The 20949-nt window shown below is 33.4% G+C and overlaps 1 protein-coding gene across 3 annotated transcripts in view; it reads left to right on the plus strand.

The window, feature by feature from the left end:
* The window catches only part of Nlgn1 (neuroligin 1), a 677570-nt gene that overhangs the window by 483681 nt on the left and 172940 nt on the right, over positions 1-20949 (plus strand). The gene's annotated exons all lie outside the window — the stretch shown is intronic.

The following is a 20949-nucleotide window of genomic DNA, read 5'->3' on the forward strand; positions in this document are numbered from 1 at the left end:
CCTGACCATCACACAAATAATTTATCTAAGACCTTATTTAGATCATTGGACAAGTGAAAAGTTCATTAAAAAATGAAGCAATAATTTAAGGAGGTATGGTAGGTATTTTTCAGGCTTATTCATACAGGTTTTATCAATAATTTTTCTATGACTTTTGGTTTCACATGAAACCATTTTAAATGAAAGAAGTTAATGGAGTGCTATTTACCCTTTAAAAAATAATGATTAAAAGGACAAGGTAATAGTTTGGAAAAGAGTATAAGATATAATAAATAGAATAAAGAAATGTACAATATGTATCAAATATTACTAAAGGTTTATTTTAAAAATCTATGACTTTTTGAAATAAAAAATATAACAAAATATTAAAAGTATGTATGTGTTTCATGTCTGTGGTAGAATTTCTGAAACTTTTTCAATTCATTTAAAATATCAACTTTTATTGGTGTATATTGATGTATACAAAATAGTTGGTTTCATTATTATTTAGTGAACAGATTATATTCTTAAGTAGAATATATATTAGATGTTAACATCTAACAAGTAACATATGATATATATATATATTTATATATGACATACAAGTATTAGAAAATAACATATTAGATAATCATGTGTTAACATGAAGTTGTTTGGTATAGTAAAGTGATCAAGCATTGTAGGTACTATACCCAAACTCTCAGAAGTTATGGTGATTTCCTTTGAGCAAGTAGTCTCTACTCTCTGTACTTCCATTTCATCATCCGTAAAATGGACATAATTAGAATTTTAATTTTTGAGTTATGATTGTTATAAAGAACAGTTGTGTTGACACGTACAAAGGAACAAAAGTGGTGTCCAGTAAGTTGGCAATATACATAGTAGTTCTTATGACTAAATTATAATGCAAAACACACAACAAATTAAGGACAACTTAACGTTCTGTAGTCTTTAAAAACACAGTTATGACCTGGAATTTAATTTACAATACAGAGTTAATGCCTCATATATTGAGGTCACTTACTGTGTAGTTAGTGTTTCCTTACTGTGACAAATACTTTAGAAAAACAACTTAGAAGAGGAAAGGTTTATTTTGACTCACGATTTCAGAGATTTCAGTCCATGGTCACAGTTGGCTCGATTGCTTTGGGCCTGAGGTGAGGCAGAACAACATGGAGGAAGAATATGGCAGAGGAAGGCAGCCCAGTTCATAGCCAGGAAGACAGCAGTGATGGAGATGTGTGGGTATCCATAGACATATTGTGGGAGGACAAGCATATAATCCTCAAGGGCATGTCCTACATTCTTCAGGATTTAATTACTTCTCCAAAGCCCCATCCCTGAACACTGCAGCATTGAGGAGCAAGTCTCCAACCCATGAGTCTTTGAAGAATATCTTATATTCAAACTACAATGCTTAGTTAACATCCCAAACTGTTTTGAACCTGGTCAAATATATGAATTTAAAATCTGAATAGTTCAAAAAGAGATGTCAAAATATTCATGGAATGATGCTTATGTAATTCATTCTTTTAATACGCTTGAACTCTCTCTCTCTCACAAATTGGTTCTTATTTTGGACCCACTACTAATACTCTGCTAATATGAGGATATGTCCCCCTATACCCATAAAAACTGAGGAACAGATGAAAAGAAGGTAGCCATTAGATGTAGTCTGACAACTGGTGACAAGATGGAGATGATAGCTGGACAGTGGGGACACAGACCAGCTGTACACTATGAAAAAATAAAACACAACAACAACAACAAAAACCAAGACCCTTTCATTCTGTAGAGGGACAAATAACCCCTAAAATCAAAGTATCATTTTGTATTTTGCAGTAAAGTGAACACAAAAAGGTGTTGCTTCTGCTAAATTTTTATCATTGTTATAATTAGAATCCACCATTTCATAAAGCAGGAACATTTTTTCACACACTTTAGATGGATTTTTTTTAATTTAGTACTTTTGTGTAGGAAGGACTGTGGGAAGGAATAATTGCATAAAATAGCTGATTCTTTAAAATTTTCAGATAATTGCCAATACAAAAATTCCACATCAGTTTTTTTATTTTTTTAAGTGTTCTCTTTTGACGTTCTCATGTATTTTTCTAATATTGTTCAGGCACTTATATTACAACTACAATCAATTCATTTAATAATAGTTCTTAAAGAACAGAGTCATTAATAGGTAGATGGCCAGGAAGTTTTATTTCTTCACATAGAATGCTTTTCTAGATATTACAGGGTTTTTTTCCCCCCCTTTTCTTAGCATAACACTTTTCTGCTCTCTTTTAAAGATATTACAAAGTGAAAATAGGATGAGAGGGATCAACAGTGACTGAACTTGCAAATTATTTTCTTGTTTTCTTTTCCTCTAAAAATTCAAAATACACAAAAGATAAATAAAATAAGGTATGGATCATAATTTTGTTGATCAGTATTCAAAAATCAAGACTAGAGAGATTATGCTGGCCTAAAAGAACGATGATGCTAATAACTTCACCTGAGAAAATGCTGTTCTGACATTTACCACTCCAAATTCTTCTTGTAATCTTTGGTCCACTCATTTATATGCCACAAAATCTGCTCTTTCATAATTCAATCATGATTCATGTTTTTATATTGAAATGATGAGCTTCAGTTTTTATGTCTTGCTAAAGTTAACTCAAATATTTAAACAATGTAAAATATGTTAATATACCTTTTTTCAAACCCAAGCTTATATTTCCTCAATTACAAAACATTTTTTAAGAGTCCTCCCTAGGTTAGTAACAATCATTAAAAGAAAAACAAACACTATGTTTAAAATATATAATAATTATAAAATGAGATTCAAATTCACAAAAGTTAAAATTATAGAAATGCAAAAGTTATTTCTTAAAATTTATTCCTTGGGGATAAATAAATATGATAAAGCAGTGTAATAAAATATTTAGTGTAATTGATACATGAACATGTACACTATTCTCTAGACTTTGTTGCATATCTGAAAATTTTCCAGGCAAAATATTGGGGAAAATATGCTTCTTAGAGGAAAGCAGTCAAAAACTCCTTATTCAAATTAAGAAAAAGACCATACATTAGACTTTTAATTGCTTTCACTGAATTATCTTTCTCTTATCATTCATTTATGAATGTGTTTTTATGATGTTGCATCTTCATAATTTGAGCGTGAATTAAATTCATTTCTTGGGCAATATAGGTCATACAAGTAATTTCACTTTTATCTTTGAGTCATATTTAAATTTCCTTCTGGCCTAGCACTTAAAAACTCATGCTAAAGAATTTTCTCACATGGAGGTCTTCTCTACAAGGCACTGTCCACATTCTACCTTCTATTGTGATCATTTGTCTTATTCTTAAGCATTCTGAGAGAAGATTCTTTTTGTTTTTGTATTCATGGCAGAGGATTACAGAGTGGGAAAGGGTAGCTGAGAAAGAGAGGAAAAGAGGACAAGTTTTTCTTTCATGAGTTAAAAACTTAATTTGTAAATTTCTACTTTTAACTCTCATTAAACATCTTGGAAAGTGAAATATCCTGTTAGTTTGCAACAAATATATATAAAAATATACCCAACTCTAAATTCAACTTTTAAAAGTGAATTTATTAACTTTATTGAAGTTAATATTCAAAAAAGTTTGAATAGTCTTCTAATTTTCATTATAGTAATGTTTGTCAATTGGTTCCTTTTTTCTACATTTTTTACAATTTTAAATTTGTTCCTTTTAGTTATACATGACAGTAGAATGTAATTTTGACATATCATACATAAATGGAGTGTAACTTCCAATTCTTGTGGTTGTACATGATGTGGAGTTACACTAGTCTTATACCCATACATGAACATAGGTGTCAATTGGTTCTTGATAAAATGAACACATTTTTGGATAAAATCATTACTCACCATGATTTTTCAAAAGTCAAATAGTATAAAAGCATATATATATGTAAAATTTTTTTCTTTTCTGACCAATTATGCATAACAAATGTACCAAATATGTTGTCAGTTTCCTACAATGGCCACCAATACTTTTTCTCCCCAATACTTGATGGAGCATGTGTATGTATGTTTATGTACTTTTTTTTGTTATTGTTGTCAAACAAATTATTTTGAATATTTTTGTCTGATCTTGAGACATTAATTCAATTGTTAGCAACTTTAATATGAAGTCTTAAAATAAAAATCTTATGTGTAAAAATATCCATTATGACCTTTGAAATGATAGAATAGAAAAACCTTGGCAGAAATGTGAAAAAGTGAATCTGGCCTAATATGAAAGTTCATTTAAAATGCAATTTTAAAAACTCCTGGTAAACAACTATATAATCCAAATAAAGTAAATAGAAATCTCAATCGCTATTTTTAATGGTCTCTGTATCATTGTGGTAAAATTTGTGGAATTTTTCTTCTTCTTATCTCTCCTAAAATAATCCCCAAACTTTTGGAAGTATTCAGCATTACTATGTTCAAGATACAGAACTGAATAATGCAATTTTAATATATCAGAATCCATTTTTTCTTCTTATAAATCAAAGGATTATAGGAGAATCTTTATAAAATCAAGTTTGTGCTGGGTACAGGGCACACGCCTGTACTTACAGCAACTCAGAAGGCTAAAGCAAGAGGATCACAAGTTCAAGAACAGCCTCAGCAACTCAGCAAAATCCTAAACAATTTAGAAATTCCCTGTCACAAAGTAAAAAATAAAAAAGGCTGTATATGTGACTCAGTGGTTAAGTACCTCTAGATTCAATCTCTCGTGCCAAAAATAAATAAATTAACCTTATACTTTGTAATGTCATTTTATTTTCCATCTCCAAAGATAGGATTCAGTCTCTTTTTAGCATCCAAAATGTAATTAATCTGGAGGTGTGGTATAACATTTTTCTAGATAACATTATTATCTTTTCATAGATGAACCATTATTATGTTTTTAATAAAAATAGGAGAGTTTCTCAGAAATGCTCATGTCCTTATACCATCTTACTTTATATCAAGTCTATTACAAACAAGCTGATGCAATTTTCTAGAGTACTTAACTATAAAATTACAAAGCTGCCAATGCAAATGTAAATTTTGCTTCACAAAAAAAGTAAATTTTAAAAAAGAGTCTTTATTAAGTCACAAAGATTACCTAAAGATATATCCATACATACTTAGTCAAGTTTTAGATAATTTTTACGACCAACTCTGTCCCACCCTTCCACCCTTAAATCCAAGCCGAAACCTAGATTTTACACCCTTTCACACATTCTCTGTGCTTTTTCATAAATGTATATCCTGGCTGTTAAAAGTCATGCAAATGTCCATGCCAGAGCTACACCTTTGGCCACAGCAAAACTAATTTTAGTTTGTTCATATTTGACCATGTTTTTATACTGCCCTTCATAATTGAGCATAGGAATTTAACCCCCTATGCTTTTCTCATTTGAATAATTAGTTATGAGTAAGAATTGAAGTCATATATGGAATTTCTCCCAGTCCCAAGTGACATATCAGGGGAAGTAAGAAAATACGCTATATTTAGAAAGGACTTTTCATTGTTATCTCTTGCTTTGTATTCCTGCATTGTGACAGTTTGTTGGGGAGGGCAAAGCAAGCCATGTTTTACTAGTTCTTGTTCCATGATCTATATTTCGTCTTTATACATTTTGTTTTTCCCTTGAATTCCAATATATCATATAAAGTAATATTATAAAATAATGGAAAAATTTTAATTCAAGATTTATTTTGTATTGACAATAACATCATCAAATGGTTAATTTGCAGAACAATGTGCCATTTCATTCCAGAGGCCAACAAAGGTTCAGATACTTCAGGAGAAAAGGCAGTAAGATTCAGACTCGATTGAAAATAAAAGAGTGACTAGAAGCAAAAACAGATTACTTAGGAGGCCTTGAGAATGCAAATAAGGACACATGACAAGTTTCTATTTTGTAACCTTTATGGCCACAATCGAGTTATCAAATTGCTTATCAACTTGTCAAAAGAAAGGGGGAAGAATAGTATGAAGAAAAATCATTAATCAAAACAATACTTTTTTATTTTTAAAAAATAATGACGTATTCAAATCTTTGAAGACATTGAAGAAGATATGTCAAATGCACGCATCACCCAATGTTGGTCTCCTCTGCACAGAGTACCCATTTTACGACAGCTTTGAAATAGAAGTTGAGGATGTCATAGAAAAGCACTATGGCCTCTTTAAAAAAATCAATAGCTTTTAAAATCCCAAATGCTCTCACTGCTGAGATTAATAAAGACCAAGAATCCATCCTGAACACACACAATGACTTCTATTACAAAAGGAAAAATGAAAACGCTGCTATTACTGACACAGTCAATAGATCCCACCTCGGTGTATACTGTACTTTCTATATTTTTAATTTAAATGCATATAGTTCCAGGGACAGGAACATGATCAGCATTCATTCGCTTCAGAGCATAATGGAAGATGTGGAAGTTTTTCCCATAAATAAACATATAACCTGTCTTGGGTGCCATTTGCTTAAAATATTTTCCCTGGAAACTTATTTAGCCATTTTCAGTATGGGCTTCTTCCTCTAGCCTGCTCTTTATTACTGCTTTTCTTCTTTCAACTAGAACTAGGGCAGAATATCATGAAATTGTGGTCTCCGCCTCAAGTTTGAGGACATGTAACTCAGAGTTCAGGAAACTGCAGACTTATTTAGAAATAAAAGATGGTACAAAAATATTTACATTCAGACTTCTGTAAGCTTAAAGGAACATAAGATTTTGTTAGCAAACAAACATTCCCAGGTACCTGAAAATATTTTTCACCCTTTATGTTTCTGAGCCCTTGAGGTAAAAGGGCTTACTTAAAAAAAGAAAAATGTTGTTAATATATATTAATCCAAAAGATCTTTCAGCAGCACTTTTATTTTTATTATGAAGGGTAAGGTCACCAATAAGTCATTCAAGAGAGCTGTGCAATAGTCACATGGAGTGCTACAGATCCATTTACTACATTTAAGCTCAAGAAAAATTCCCTAATAGGCATCCAGAATTTCTATGGAAAATTCAGAAATGCATTCAAAGGGCAAAATAAGGTCTACAATATTTATTAAATTTATTACAGTTTTTTCTTCTTCCAGATAATATAAAGCAGAATGAGGATTTTGTGTTGATATACTCACTAAATATTTATTATTATTTTTCTTTGACCCATTATCTCTTTCCCAGCCCAAAAGCAGTTCAATAAATAATCTGATACCATTTGTCTCAACATAGAGTTCTACCTGAAGCATTAAAGGTGATGTGAGGAATGAAGAAGAAAAATTTTCTTGCATGTAAGATGGAACAGAATTGTTAAAGTTAGCAACTCCACCTATTCTAAAAAAAACACGTATTCCCATATACAACCACTTAGTGTGTGAACCAGTATAAAATGCCCTATTTATATGTTGTTTTGCGTTAGGATTTTAAATAGAAAAAAAGAAAGAAAGATACAGAGATTAAGAAATTACTCTTAAACAGCCACTAAGATATCTCAAAGGGAAAAAAAAAAAAACACTTGGAGCAATTCGTATAGAGTGAGTGATTTGGCTATTTGAGAGCTAAAATGAAAAGAATTCTCTGTAATCAAATAACAGAACTCAGGGTGAATATAGGGTATATAAGATCAAAAATCCAAAAGAAATGATGATATTTGTGCATGATACATGGTAAGATTTAAGAGAACAAAGATTTTTTTTTTTTCCAGAATATTGTAACAATCTTTCTTACAGTCCCTTGCTACTCAAAATGTGGTCCTTAGACTGATAACATAGGCATCATCAGAGAGCTCTTGAGAAATGCCAAACTTGGGCCGCCTTCTGGCCATCCCAGTGATTGTTATTTACTCTAAAGTTAGAGAAATAAAGCTTAGCCTTCAAAAGCATTTGCCACCCCCACTGGCTTTTCACAACTGCGAATAGCACTGTGACACTGATGCATTGCTGGAACATCAGCCGCTGGAGCCGAGGAAGTACAGTCCTGAAGCTGTGGGGGAGAATTTCTCTCTTCCAGACAGCTCTGCTGACCTGCCCAGGCCAATGATTGATCTTAGATGACCCTGTGCCTGAAGGAAATTAACCTGGATTCTGAAGCCAAGATGAAATTTGAGGTGATCTCTAATCAATCTGGAAAATGGATGATTGGGGATTTCAAAGTTGGTCATGTCATTAAACCATTTACAACAGCTATTTGTTTTTATAACATTCCAATTTGATCACCCCTGGGTTTCTATGTTTATTTAACAATCATAGAATATATTCTCCTCTGTAGGTTTTTCAAAATTGCTTTAAGTAATTTATGTTGATATTCGCCTGATACTTTTCATTTGCTTAAAAGAAAAACCCAAATTAATAAGCTTGCCTCCAAACCTTACCTGTTGAACAAATATTTTATTTAATTTGTATTGTATAATATCAACCCAGGGGGAATGCTAGATCTAAAATAGATCCAGAGACGATTGTTTGATCTTTCCCAGTGCTTTCTTCTTTAAAACTAACCAAGAGGTCATGCTGTGGTTACAATGATTTTTAATCCACAGAAATCATTCTTTAACACAGTTTGATGAATCATTCATTTTTCTTTGGGAACCAAAATACTTATTTCTGAAACCGACTTTGATTTTATGAAACTAAAACATTTTCTTTGTTTTGAGGATTTTTTTTGTTTTTAAAATACTATGAAACTACAAAGTCTGTCTAATTACAGTAAAATTTATTAATATTTTAAAAAAAGATAATTCGTAATTAATTTCTAATTAGCAGTTCCTCTACTTCTTTCTGTCATATAGGCTTTGATCATTTCTTTACTGTTATAAACTTTCCTATCAAGACCAAAAGTAAAGAGCAAACAAATCATTTGAATCTACTTGAAGAGCACTATGCTACCTTAGAGAGTAGATGAATTAAAAAAAATTCTGATCATCTCTCATCTCATCTATCAATATATGAAAGGGCAAATACCTCTAAATTACAGCTAAAAATAAAGATGAATAGAATATAAACTTGCATGAAAAGAGAAATAAAAGCAATACATTTTGTGCAAAACTTTCTTCAGGTTTCTAAAAAAAATAAAGTGGAGTTGTTCAGAGACGTCACCAGAAATAGGGGCTCTTTAGAGCTGTGAGCTGGGGAGAGATGCATGATGGTATGTGGAGGACAATACACGTTTGATGGCAAAAGAGAACAGACAGAAAATGGAGGGCAGGTTTCACAGATATAGAAAGGTAAGATTTGTTGTCATTCGCACTAGAATTTTCTATGAGAGGAAATCTTATGGGAAGTGAAAGGATATCAATAGATTTCACTTTACCCATGTATTCTCCAGGAGCTGTGTTTGCTTCCTATTAAAACTGTGTTCACAATAAGTTGTCATTTAGTAATTTAGAAAAACAAAATAAAAGTGATACCAATGACAGAATATTCCACCTTTTTAAGACAAACCATCAAGGGACATTATTCATAACATTTCTTTAATTTTTTCTTACTTAAGAGGAGAAAGTAGATCCTTAAAGCTCATCTGTGGCTGCAAAAGCACTTTGATGCATGACAATATTGGTCACTTTATGAAGATATATAGTTAGTTAATTCCTGATGTCCCTAAAGAGAATATGAACATTCATCTTAATGGTTATTCAAAAATTATGGACAATTGCCAATTCAAATGTAAACCATGGATTCTGACTTCTAATGTGTCCTCTCTCTCTCTCTTCCCCCAAATCTTTAATCCATCAAGTCTTTAAATTTTCTAAGCCATTATCAAGATGAACTGAATCCATGGTAGGATTATAGAAAAGAGCAGCCCCTGGGCTCATTGTTATTCCCCTGAGTTACCTAGTCCCATGCTAGTCCCGTGGGGCATACCTAACAATGGTGAACACAAAGAATAAATCAAACTCTTGGAGGGCTTTAAAAAGCTTAGTTTTCTTATGAGACTGAAGATTTAACCTTGCCCGGCACATTAGGGATCTAAAGGAAGACAATCTTCCATTTATTTGCATTAGCTGGAAAGGCAGAGTGCCAACATGGAGCCTTATTTTCAGCAAACACAATTTTCCAGGAGAGAAGAAAAAGGGAGAATCGAGATATCTTTCTGAAGTAAATTTAACCAAATACAAGAACCCAGTTATGGCCAAATAAGTGTAAACAATAAATACACACGCTTTCAGAATAGTGCTTTCCTTAATAAGATCCCACATATTCTGTTAGAAGATATGGGTATTTTAGAGGCACATGACTTGCAGCTAAGCCGCTGCAATGCCTTCCAAAGCTGTCCATGAGAAATGAATTAAAGGAAAGAAGTAAAAGCAAATCTCTGTGAATTTCAGAAAACAAATTAAAACTGTAGTTTGTCTCTCTGAAGCAAATTGATTAATACTGGTTACACAGAAACTCATCAATAATGCTAATGCCTAGCAATAGGTTAATGGTGCACATTAACTTATTTGGTATAAATGAGGCCATGGGAAACATTTATTTAAGGTGTGTGTTTCATAGTGTGATTGCCTTTTTCCAAAGTTTGACCTTATAATTAAATTGTTCACACTTCTACTATAAATTTTATGTTAGTTGGTGTACATTTAATATTTAGATAATCCTTTTAGCCAACATCAGTAAATTTAGTTAATATTCAGAGTCTTTTACATATATAAAGTTTGAGCCTCTTTGCTTCTCATCCCCACATATACCCATTCTAAAGTTTTTACAAATTTTCATTTTTCTCCCCAATGATCTTTCTTCCATTGATTCTCATGTATTTAATGAAAGAAATTTTAAAATTCTGTAATAAGATTTTAGAATTAAAGTAAGGGCATTCTTCTCTCCTCTGAAATTAATTTGAGGAAATGTGCCTTTGGCATATGAACCTACAAATCTGAACATTATCCAAGAAAGTAAAAGTATATACTTTAGTGTTCTGTATGGTATAGAATATATTCAAAGAATTAGTGGCCCCTAACCTAAAGCTAGCAGTAAAAAGATGGTTTTATATATTTTCTTAAGCATTTTAATTACTTTACATTGCATTGATGTATCATTTGATTATTGAAAGGGTAATTTGTAAGTTTATCCTCAAAATAGCAATGCATAGAAGAGTACATAAAACCAGAGTCTAATTTTTTTAACATGTTTGAACATTTATATTTTAAAGACTCATTACCTCTTTGAGACACCTATAGCTACAAGTTGAAGTTGCTGCTTCTACACAATTTTTCAGTTGAGAAGGAAAAGAAAAACTTGAGATATCTACTTGAAGTAAATTTAACCAAGATACAAGAATTCTGTTATGGTTAAATAAAAGAAAGGAATTAATATACAGGTTTTCAGAATAATGCTTTCTTCAGTAAGGTCCCACATAGCCTACTGGAAATGTGGAAGATGCTTCATGGATCTTGGTATAGATGTGACTCAAGTCCTCTCATGTCATGTTTCCCCACATGTGGAATAGGTCTATTATCACCACTTGCTTTCAATATTTAGTAGGTATCCATTGGTTTCATTTTGACCTCACATTTAAAGGTTATAGTCTATTAATCTGTAATGTATCTCTGAGGGAAATTCGCCTTGCAAATTTCATGAAAGAAATGTGGAGTTTTATCCATCTATTAGTATAAGGCACTAGTTAATTTCCTTCTCCCTGAGCCTCAATTTCCTCTTTGATAAAAGAAAAACAATATTTACAATATCTAATAATATCTACTTCACTAGATTATTGTAGCAAACAAATGTGTAAAGAGCTCTTCATAAATTGCGAAATGTGCTACATATGTCAATCAGTAACATCACTGAAGAAATTACTATTGTCAGTTTTATTTTGTCATTTGAACAGCAAACTTGAAATTTTGCATTCCCATTTGAAATAACAAATCTTAAAAATATGTATTCCTTGTTAGGTAATATTTCTAAACACACAGCTTCACTCTTTTCAGTCTGAAGAGAAGTTCCTGTCAACACTACCTTTCCTACCACCTGATGAAGGACTGCTTCTATATTTTCTTCAATGAAACTTCTTCTTATTCATTTTACTAAAATTCTTTAAAAGGGGAAGAGAAGTGATGTCAGTTAGGTGGAAATATGAAACCTTTCAAGAAGTCCCATGTTATTTGTAAACTTCTCTCCTCTTTCTGGTCACTGGGCGAAACTTTTTTAATTGACACATACTTGACATGTCCATTCAGACAGAGTTTACCATTGAAGACTTAACATGTCTACCGATTTCATCTCACATCAACTGTTTTTTAATTCTTAAAATAAACAAATTCTTATGGGTTTCAGGATCCCCATAGATGCTATTCTTTTTGCTAAAAATAACCTTTGAAGGCAGTTACCTGTGGCACTCACATGTGGGATTACACACATGTAATCCCAGTAGCTCCAAAGGCTAAGACCGGAGGATCATTAGTTTAAAGCCAGCCTCATCAACTTAGGCCCTAAGCAACTTAGCAATACCCTGTCTCTAAATAAAATATAAAAAAAGGGTTGGGGTTGTGGTTCAGTGGTTAAGCACCCCCAGGTCCAACACCCAGTACCAAAAATAAATAAATAACCTTTGAATGTCTACTTCTCTCTCATCTTTTGGCCTCCGATTAGATATGACCTCACTAAAGAGGATGTGTGACTACCAAGTTTTAGAAAAAAACATCTATTTTATTCTTTCCTTTCCCTTCACAGCATTTATCTCATTTTGTTAATTATATGTTTGTTTTTCTACTGATTTGCTGTTTACTTTCTCCAGTTAATTAAACGTCATGAGAGAAGGTGTTTTAGTCAGCTTTTGAGTCACTATGACCAAAAATCCTACAAGAACAATTACAGGAGGAAAAGTTTATTTTGCCTTATGGTTTCAAAGGTTTAGTCCATGGACAGCCAACAACTGGAGGTGAGGCAGAACATCACCATGGAAGAACATGGTGGAGAAAAGCAGTGGAGGACATGGCAACCAGGACCGAGAGAGATCTACTGACCAGGGTAGCACACCCCTAGTGACCTACGGAAGTCACTAGCCCTATCCACCTACAGTTACTGCAGAGTTAATCCATATCAGTGGATTAATCCACTGATTAATTTATACTGTTTACAATCTGATCATTCCACCTCTGAAAATGTTTGCATTGTCTCACACATGAGCTTCTGGGGGACACCTCATATCTAAATCATAAAAGAGGATTACCATATGTGTTTTGTCCAAAGTGAAGGTTCTAAAAGTGTAGGCCTAGTACATAGAAGGCATTCAATAAATATGCATTGAGTAAATGAATGATCAATAATAGGAAGGGATCCTTTTGAAAATCTGATTTTCTTCTGCTCGGCATTCCCTGGCCCCATTTAAAAGGGAAAACAAGAAGCAGAAAAAAGGACCAGCTATTTCAGAAAATGGCATTGTGTGATTTTAAATGCTAGCTGAACCTCTTCCTGTGGATCTCTTGCAACACTCTAAGCTCAGCATGCCTTATGCTCTATTTGGATATAGAGTGTACCCCAAAGTTCCCAAATGTTCTGCAGTGAAAAGACTGGGCTGTGAGAACTGTAACCTAATCAATCCTCCCTAGTTTGAATGCTAACTGTCAGCAGGTGCAGCATGACTGGAGGCATAGCCGGGGTTCTTCTTCTCTATGCCCCCTGCTTCCTGGGTGCCATTCTTCCTCTCTGCCTCTCTCTCTCTCTCTCTCTCTCTCTGTCTGCCTTCTTGGTGCCATGAGCAGCTACTTTCCAGCATGCCCTTCTGTCATAAGATTCTATCTCATCATCCTAGAGCAATGGAGTCAGCCATCTCTGGACTGAGACCTTGGAAACCATGAGTTCCAAATATATTTTTCCTCCTCTAAGTTGTTCTCATCTGATATTTTTGGTCACAGCGATGCAAAGTTGACTAACACATGCTCATTATTATTTCTCTCCTCCCTGTACTCTTCACCAAGACTGTTAATACTTATGTATTGACTGTCCCTTCCAATGACTTCACCCACATCCAAGTCTAAGAGTAATTGTGGGAATCATATTTAAGTCCTTCATCTTCTTTACCCTTTATATCCAAATAGATTTCTTGCTCTGAATGTCTGTTTTGTTCAATCTTATTTTATATGTATCTCTTCCCTGCAAAGCTACATTAACTCCTCACTAGTATCCATATAACCAGAGTTTTTGTTCATTCTTATTTACATAATCATATCCCATACAATATTATAAAAATATTAAGGGGAGGGATTCATTTGGTTATCACAGTTCTTAACTTGACAGACGCATGGTCAATTACAGCTAAGCTAATTCAGTAGTTTCTATATGTCCTTGTGGAGTTGAACTATAATTTGTAATAATAATGACATTTTTGCAGCATTGTTTTTTTAAAAATCTTTGTCTTATAAAACCCTTTGTTTTTTAAAAACCCTTTGTCTTATAAATTGTTTGTATTTTGTTACTCATTCAAGCAGTATCGTTACAAAACCTGCAAGTTCTTGTAGAATCAAAACCTCTGATTCTTCTCTCTTTCAGACCTTGAGGGTATAAACAATAGTATCTATTATTTATTCTTTAGGACTCCCTTGTTATACCCTATTAAACCTTGATAAATATTCTCCTCCTGTATTTCTAGGAAAAACAAATTGCTTTCTTGCTCAGCATTCCTTGCTCCATTCAAAAATGATAGAAGGTGGGGGTGGGTCAAGCAAGAAGCGGAGCTTGTATTTTCATTCAGAAAAGGGAAACCATGATGAGGTGGTTACAAATACTATAACTTTTTTCATTTCAGCAGCTTTATTACTTGAACAGCAGTAGTTCCTACCTTTGAAATAGACCTGATCAGAGTACACAGAGGCACAGGGATTAGGCTGAGGAGAGATTTGCCTGTAGCACTTGGCCATTTCTCTCTGCCCAGAAAGGCCAAAAAGCTCTTCCAGCATCAGCCTTCATAAATGCTCTGGGCACCTTCTTTGGGTAATTTACAGGGGAAAAGAGGGAAATTTAGGACCATAATACCCTTTGCTGCCTCAGCACTTGCCCTTGCGTGACCTGTCTTCACTAACAACCAACATAAAATAATTTTAAGGGTTGCTTATCAAGGTCTGAAAAATAGATAAACAGATTTTGGATTTGTTGAAGAAGTTTCAAAAACAAAAGTTATAAAAGTGCTCTGTAAAAAATAAATTACATGGGCATGGAGTTGGATTTAGTTCAAGAAGAAAAAAATCTAATTTTAGTAACAGATAGGTAGCCAATAAAAATCAAATTAAGGGTAGTCCTCACACATCTTGTGGATTACCTTTCTGGAAAGTCACTAGCAATTGGAATGAGGTATGCTAAATCAGATTGTGCACACATGTTAAGTAAGCTACTTTCTTGTATTTTAAAATGTGTGTGTGTGTACAATTAAAAATAAGATTATTTATACTTATTATTTTAAATCAAAGGTACTGCTATATGCATCACATAAAAAGACTGAATAGTTAAATATTTTAATAGCAGGATAATTTTCATGTAACATTTTAAGTGGAAACAATACATAAAATAGGTAAAAATGGAAGTAATGTGATTAAAACATTATGGCATATACACGTGTGTATGTATGCCTATGTATACAAACACACAAACAAGTTTATGGGGGGAAAATGAGAGGGATCTAGGACCAGAATACCCTTTCCTGCCTCAGCTCCATTTACAGAATGTATAATATTCTGTTATGGGGAAAGAAGTGGGAAGTATTTCTTTAGCTTTACAGTACTTATAATAAGTTTCCGTTATATGAAAATTATTCATTTCAAGAAACAAATGCAAAGAAATTAAAAGAAAAAAAAAAGACACCTTTCCCTTCATGAGGTTGACAAATTCTTTTAACCTGTATACAGAAGCTTGTCATCAACTCTATGTTACAGTTAAGTGCTACCTCTCTGCTTCTGTGTGGCGAAGATTTAAATAAAACTTAGGGCAACTGACTTGGAACATTAAGAAACCATTAGAGAGTTAGGAACTCTTGGCTTCATATCCTTTCTTGCTTTACTGAGAAATGGTAAATCAATTTTAGTTAAGAAGGGAAATCTAATTTGACCACACTAATGCAACATGGGCCCCTTCTCTTGTCTTTCTTCCCACTAGGTTTTATGAACTCTAATTCCCCCAGGCAGGAGCAGTTGCCTCTCTTTTCTAGTCCTCTGTCTCATGATGCTTATGCTGTCATATGCTTCTCACGTGGTCCTGAAGCTGCATGAATTTGTGTGGGTCCCTGATGAAGTACAGATTTCTTAAAGGCAGAAACCATGTACTATCATCAGCAGATGCTCAGAGTCAAACACAGTCTGTGACCCATAGGAAACTCAATTTTACAGTAAATAGAAACATTATTTTTATAAGTGAATAAACTGAGAATATGCCAACAAACAGCAGTCTTGGTAAGTATGTAAGTAAATGTTTTGGAGAACAAGGTGGCACAAGTACTTTAGGCATTTGGTTTTAATTAAACGATGACCTCGCATATTTGAGAGGCAGTGGGGAGACAGATGTCCCTACATTTACCCCATTTCATTTCTGAGAACCACTGTTTCGAAGCCCATTTTCAGGCTGTGAGTAGAGCTCAGCAATAGAGCCTTTATCTAGCATGTCTGAGGCCCAGGTTTGATCCCCAGCACTGCAGTAAAAAGGAAAAGAGAGGGGGAGAGAGAGGGGGAGAGAGAGAGAGAGAGAGAGAGAGAGAGAGAGAGAGAGAGAGAGAGAGAGAGAGAGAAAAGAAGAAGAAGAAGAAGAAGAAGAAGAAGAAGAAGAAGAAGAAGAAGAAGAAGAAGAAGAAAAGAAGAAGAAGAAGAAGAAGAAGAGGAGGAAGAGGAGGAGGAGGAGGGGAAGGAGGAGGAGGAAGGGGAGGAGGAGGAGGAGGGGGAGGAGGAGGTGGGGGCAGGAGGAGGAGGGGGAGGAGAGGGGAAGGGAAAAGAAAGGAAGAAAGAGAGAAAGAAAGAAAGATAAGAAAGTCAGTTCATGATAATTCCTACCATCATACTTCGTATTCATTTATCCAGATTTTTTTTAACAACCCAGATGTCCAGTTGAGAGTCAAATCATCTAATAAATTAATATACAGTGATTAATAAATAGGTGTTTATTTCAACAAATAGTTTAATATCTCAGTTTTATTTATTCTTGCAATAAGCACATGGATTTTAAAGTGACCTGTAATGTGACGGCTTGATCTGGAGTATCCTAACTGGTTGGCTGGGTGCCACAGAGGCAACGGTGGGAGATTATGAATATACCTCTATAACAGTAGATAAAAATAGATAGAAACTTCAGTTTGAAAATGACCAAGTTATAAATGTGGAAAATCTCAAATAAATGCCTAGATTATTAACAATGAACATTTAGTTGAGGTAAGATTTTTAGAAAACTTATAATTTTTAAAGTAACAAATTATAATTTATAGCCATTGAAAACCAACTGGTTTTGTTTACATCTTTAGGGTTTTTAGGCTTGATTATTTGTGAAAAAACATTATAAAATATGTAGTTGTAGTTGGCACTCTTATTGTTGATTTTCTTACGGTAGAATATTTGTTAGAAATTTTTTAAAATGTAATTGAAATCTGTAGAAATCATAATAGGTTTCCCAAAACTGACCTCATAAAACAAGATAATAAACTTCTGGAATTAACACCTGGAAGTGAAAGTTCGGGAAATAAATAAATAAGTGTATGTGTGCTTGTGTGTGGTGGTGGAGGAGATCATGTGTGTATGATTTTTTTTTTAACCAATAACTTGTGGCTTTTTACCACCACAGAATAGTTGAAAGGTTTCTATTTATCTACCCTGGAATGATTTGAAGGTTAATGAGACAATGGGCATGAATGCCACTGTGGAAATATGCTTACTACATATAAATGATTATAATTATCCAATTTTCTGAATGTTTTCTTAATAAGCAGATGGGAAATTTCCATTCATGGCAAGGAATTTCAAATACTTAATTATTTCGTTTTTCTAACTATTCAGAATTTCAATGTAGCTCTGCTTAAAACTCAAGTCACTTTTAGATATCATTCATATTTATTCCTTAAGACAAAAATTAGTGAATGGATATGAATAATTTGGAACTGTCTACCCACCAAACAGCAAACTGAAAATCTGGCAGTTGTTCAATTTATTTGATCAGTGGAGGTTGTCAAATGAGATATTCATGGTCAAAAAAAGAGCCTTTAAAATTATTTGGATCCTGATCTTCGAAGAATGGTTTTTAAGTATTCGTGAAATGTAACTAAGTCACTTTTATCAAGTCTGTGTTAAAAGCAGATAATTCTGCTAGTTACCTACTCAACCTTTTGAATACTCAGTCTTTTAATACAAAATTATTTCAATTGCTCTGAATATAGGGCACAATTATGTAGTGTTTTGGAGTCAGTGTATCTACCTGGGAATAAAAACATAATATATAATGGAAAAATCTCTGCCCTGCGTTTACAAAGAAAGCAGTTATAAAGAGTTACTGAATAATTTCCTGCAGTGTCATGGAGAGATCAAGTCCTGAGAGAAGTGGTCAGGGGTGTGGCACTGCCTCTAATTAGTGACAAGGACACCCGCTCATTATCACTGCACACCAGTTCCTTCTAATACAGCTGTGATTCATTATCAATGGGTCAGTGGTGCATAGTCTCCTGCATAAGTGCCCACCTTTCAACTAATGTGGCTCTAAGCATGTGTCTGGATTAAATGCTTTATCAGTCAGTCCTCCCAGGTACCTTCTCTGCAGCATGTCGCTGAGGTGGTATTAATATTCATCTGATAAAATCAAAGCATTTCCCCATTAATGCTGGACCAAAGCAAACACATTCACAGGGAAAGTAAAAAGGAAATTTACATACAAATCGTCTTTATAATGCTACTAATTTGTTGCTACTTGCAGTAAAGCTCTTAATAAGATTAGCCTGTTTCCATTGAGAGTTTTATTTGCTTTCCCAAATAGTTTTCCTTCATTTATGGCTGTGTACTTATAGTTGATTATCTGTATTTCACATCACGTAATTCATAATTTTTGCAAATTTGTAAAGTTGGCTCCTAAAATAAAAGAAAAAATTTAAAGTAATTATGTGCATGATCAAAATTTCTTTGTATAATATCCATATGTCCATGTTCATTTGCCTCCATATCCACCTGGCAAATTGTTTCCTGAAGATAAAACCAGGGGCAGTAGAGAATTTTTTTTAACCAAAATCAGGGAATATGGTGCCTCAAATGCTTTTTTTATGTGTGGTAGACAGTAAGAAACTATGTAAACATCAGATGTCTGAGAAGTCTCAACTGTTTGCAGTCTTATTCAGGAGTGATTCACTAAATAGAGTACAGAATAATGCAGTTGATCCTTGAACAACATAGGTTTGAGCTGCAGGGGTCCACCTTTATGTAGTTTTTTTTGTTTGCCTGAGATTTGAGAAAATTTGTAAAACCTTCTAGGTAAATCTGGTTGCTCCAAAGTATCAAAAAATCTTAAAAAGTTATGTGAAAAATGTTTAAGATACATGAAATTAATAGTCTATTTTGTGATTTAGTACCATTAAAATACACAAATCTATTATAAAAAGTTAAAATTTATCAAAACTTAACGCACACTTACAGACCGTACATGATACCATGCACAGTAAACATGAAAGAAACATAAACAAATGCAAAATGTGGTATTAAAATTAACTGTCCTAACACTGTAGTACTGTAATAGTTTTATAACCACCTCCTGTTGCCATTGTGATGAGTTCAAGTGTTATAACTGCTTAAAATGTGGTGTGATGCTAATCATCCCTCTGTGAGCAGTTAGTCTCTCTAGTAAATTACATAGGAAAGTAAAATGTAAGCTTTCAACGATTCTCCCAGATTTTTCACCATGTACAGTACACATAATACACAAAACAAGTTAATCATATATGCTGTGCTTAAGCTTTTGGCCAACAGCAGGCTATTAGTAATTAAGTTTTGGAGGAGTTAAAAATTTATACATTGATTTTCGAACTAAGGGGGTCTGCATCCTTAACCTTGGCTTTTTGTTCAAAGGTATATTACTTCTTAGACTTTGAAGTGCAATTGAATTCTTACCTGAGGATCTTGTTAAAATTCCGGTTCCGACTGAATCAGTCCAGTGTTAGACCAGAGTCACAGCATTTCAAACCATTTCCCACAAATGCTCCTGGTCTGCTAATCAATCACACTAGCAAGAGTACAACAGTACAGTCTATTGGACTACTGATAGGTAGAATTGCTTCCAGTTTGAAGAACTAAGTATAAAACAACTAATGTTTTAACCAAGGAAAATTAGAAAATTCATCACTGAGGAGCCTGGTTATGCATTTATTGAGAAATTTAGATTTGTTAACTTAAATAAGATTTCATTATATGAATGAAAATGCCACAAAATGAAGATATCAACTAAGTTGAACTCCTTGCTATGAAATGCTGAGCTCATATTGAAGATAAATTGCTTTATTAAAACTGGACATTTCTATTAAAACCAAAAACAGTTTTTAAAGCCAAAGGTATAAATCAGAAAGTGAATACACAAGGAAAAAGAATAGGAGCTATGAAAGAGATTTTTGTTCAGCTCTGCCATGGAAACATCTTTCTTTATTTATAAATTGAAGATGTTAAACACCTGGTCCAAATCTTATAAATATGTAGTGAGGTGTGAATACAAGTTATTAAATAATTTATTAAATAATTTATAACTTATACCTGAGAATGAATGCTTTTCAGCTGCAAATATTATTTTATGCTACAGATACCAGACCATGATACAGGTTATACTGGTGTATATGCTAACTTTTTAGTTTTGTTTATGATTTCTCAGTTTTCGGTTATGTGAGGGAGAGAGTGGTCAATTTTATTTGGTATTGCACTATTTAAAATGATCTGATTTCACCTGAGAATCTGCTTAGAGGTTCCTCTTGCACAGATTTCATTTAAATGTGCGATAGAGTATCATTAGATCTTAATGAAAACTTTCCC

This window comes from Sciurus carolinensis, chromosome 9, assembly GCF_902686445.1.
Source record: "Sciurus carolinensis chromosome 9, mSciCar1.2, whole genome shotgun sequence".
Lineage (NCBI taxonomy): Eukaryota > Metazoa > Chordata > Mammalia > Rodentia > Sciuridae > Sciurus > Sciurus carolinensis.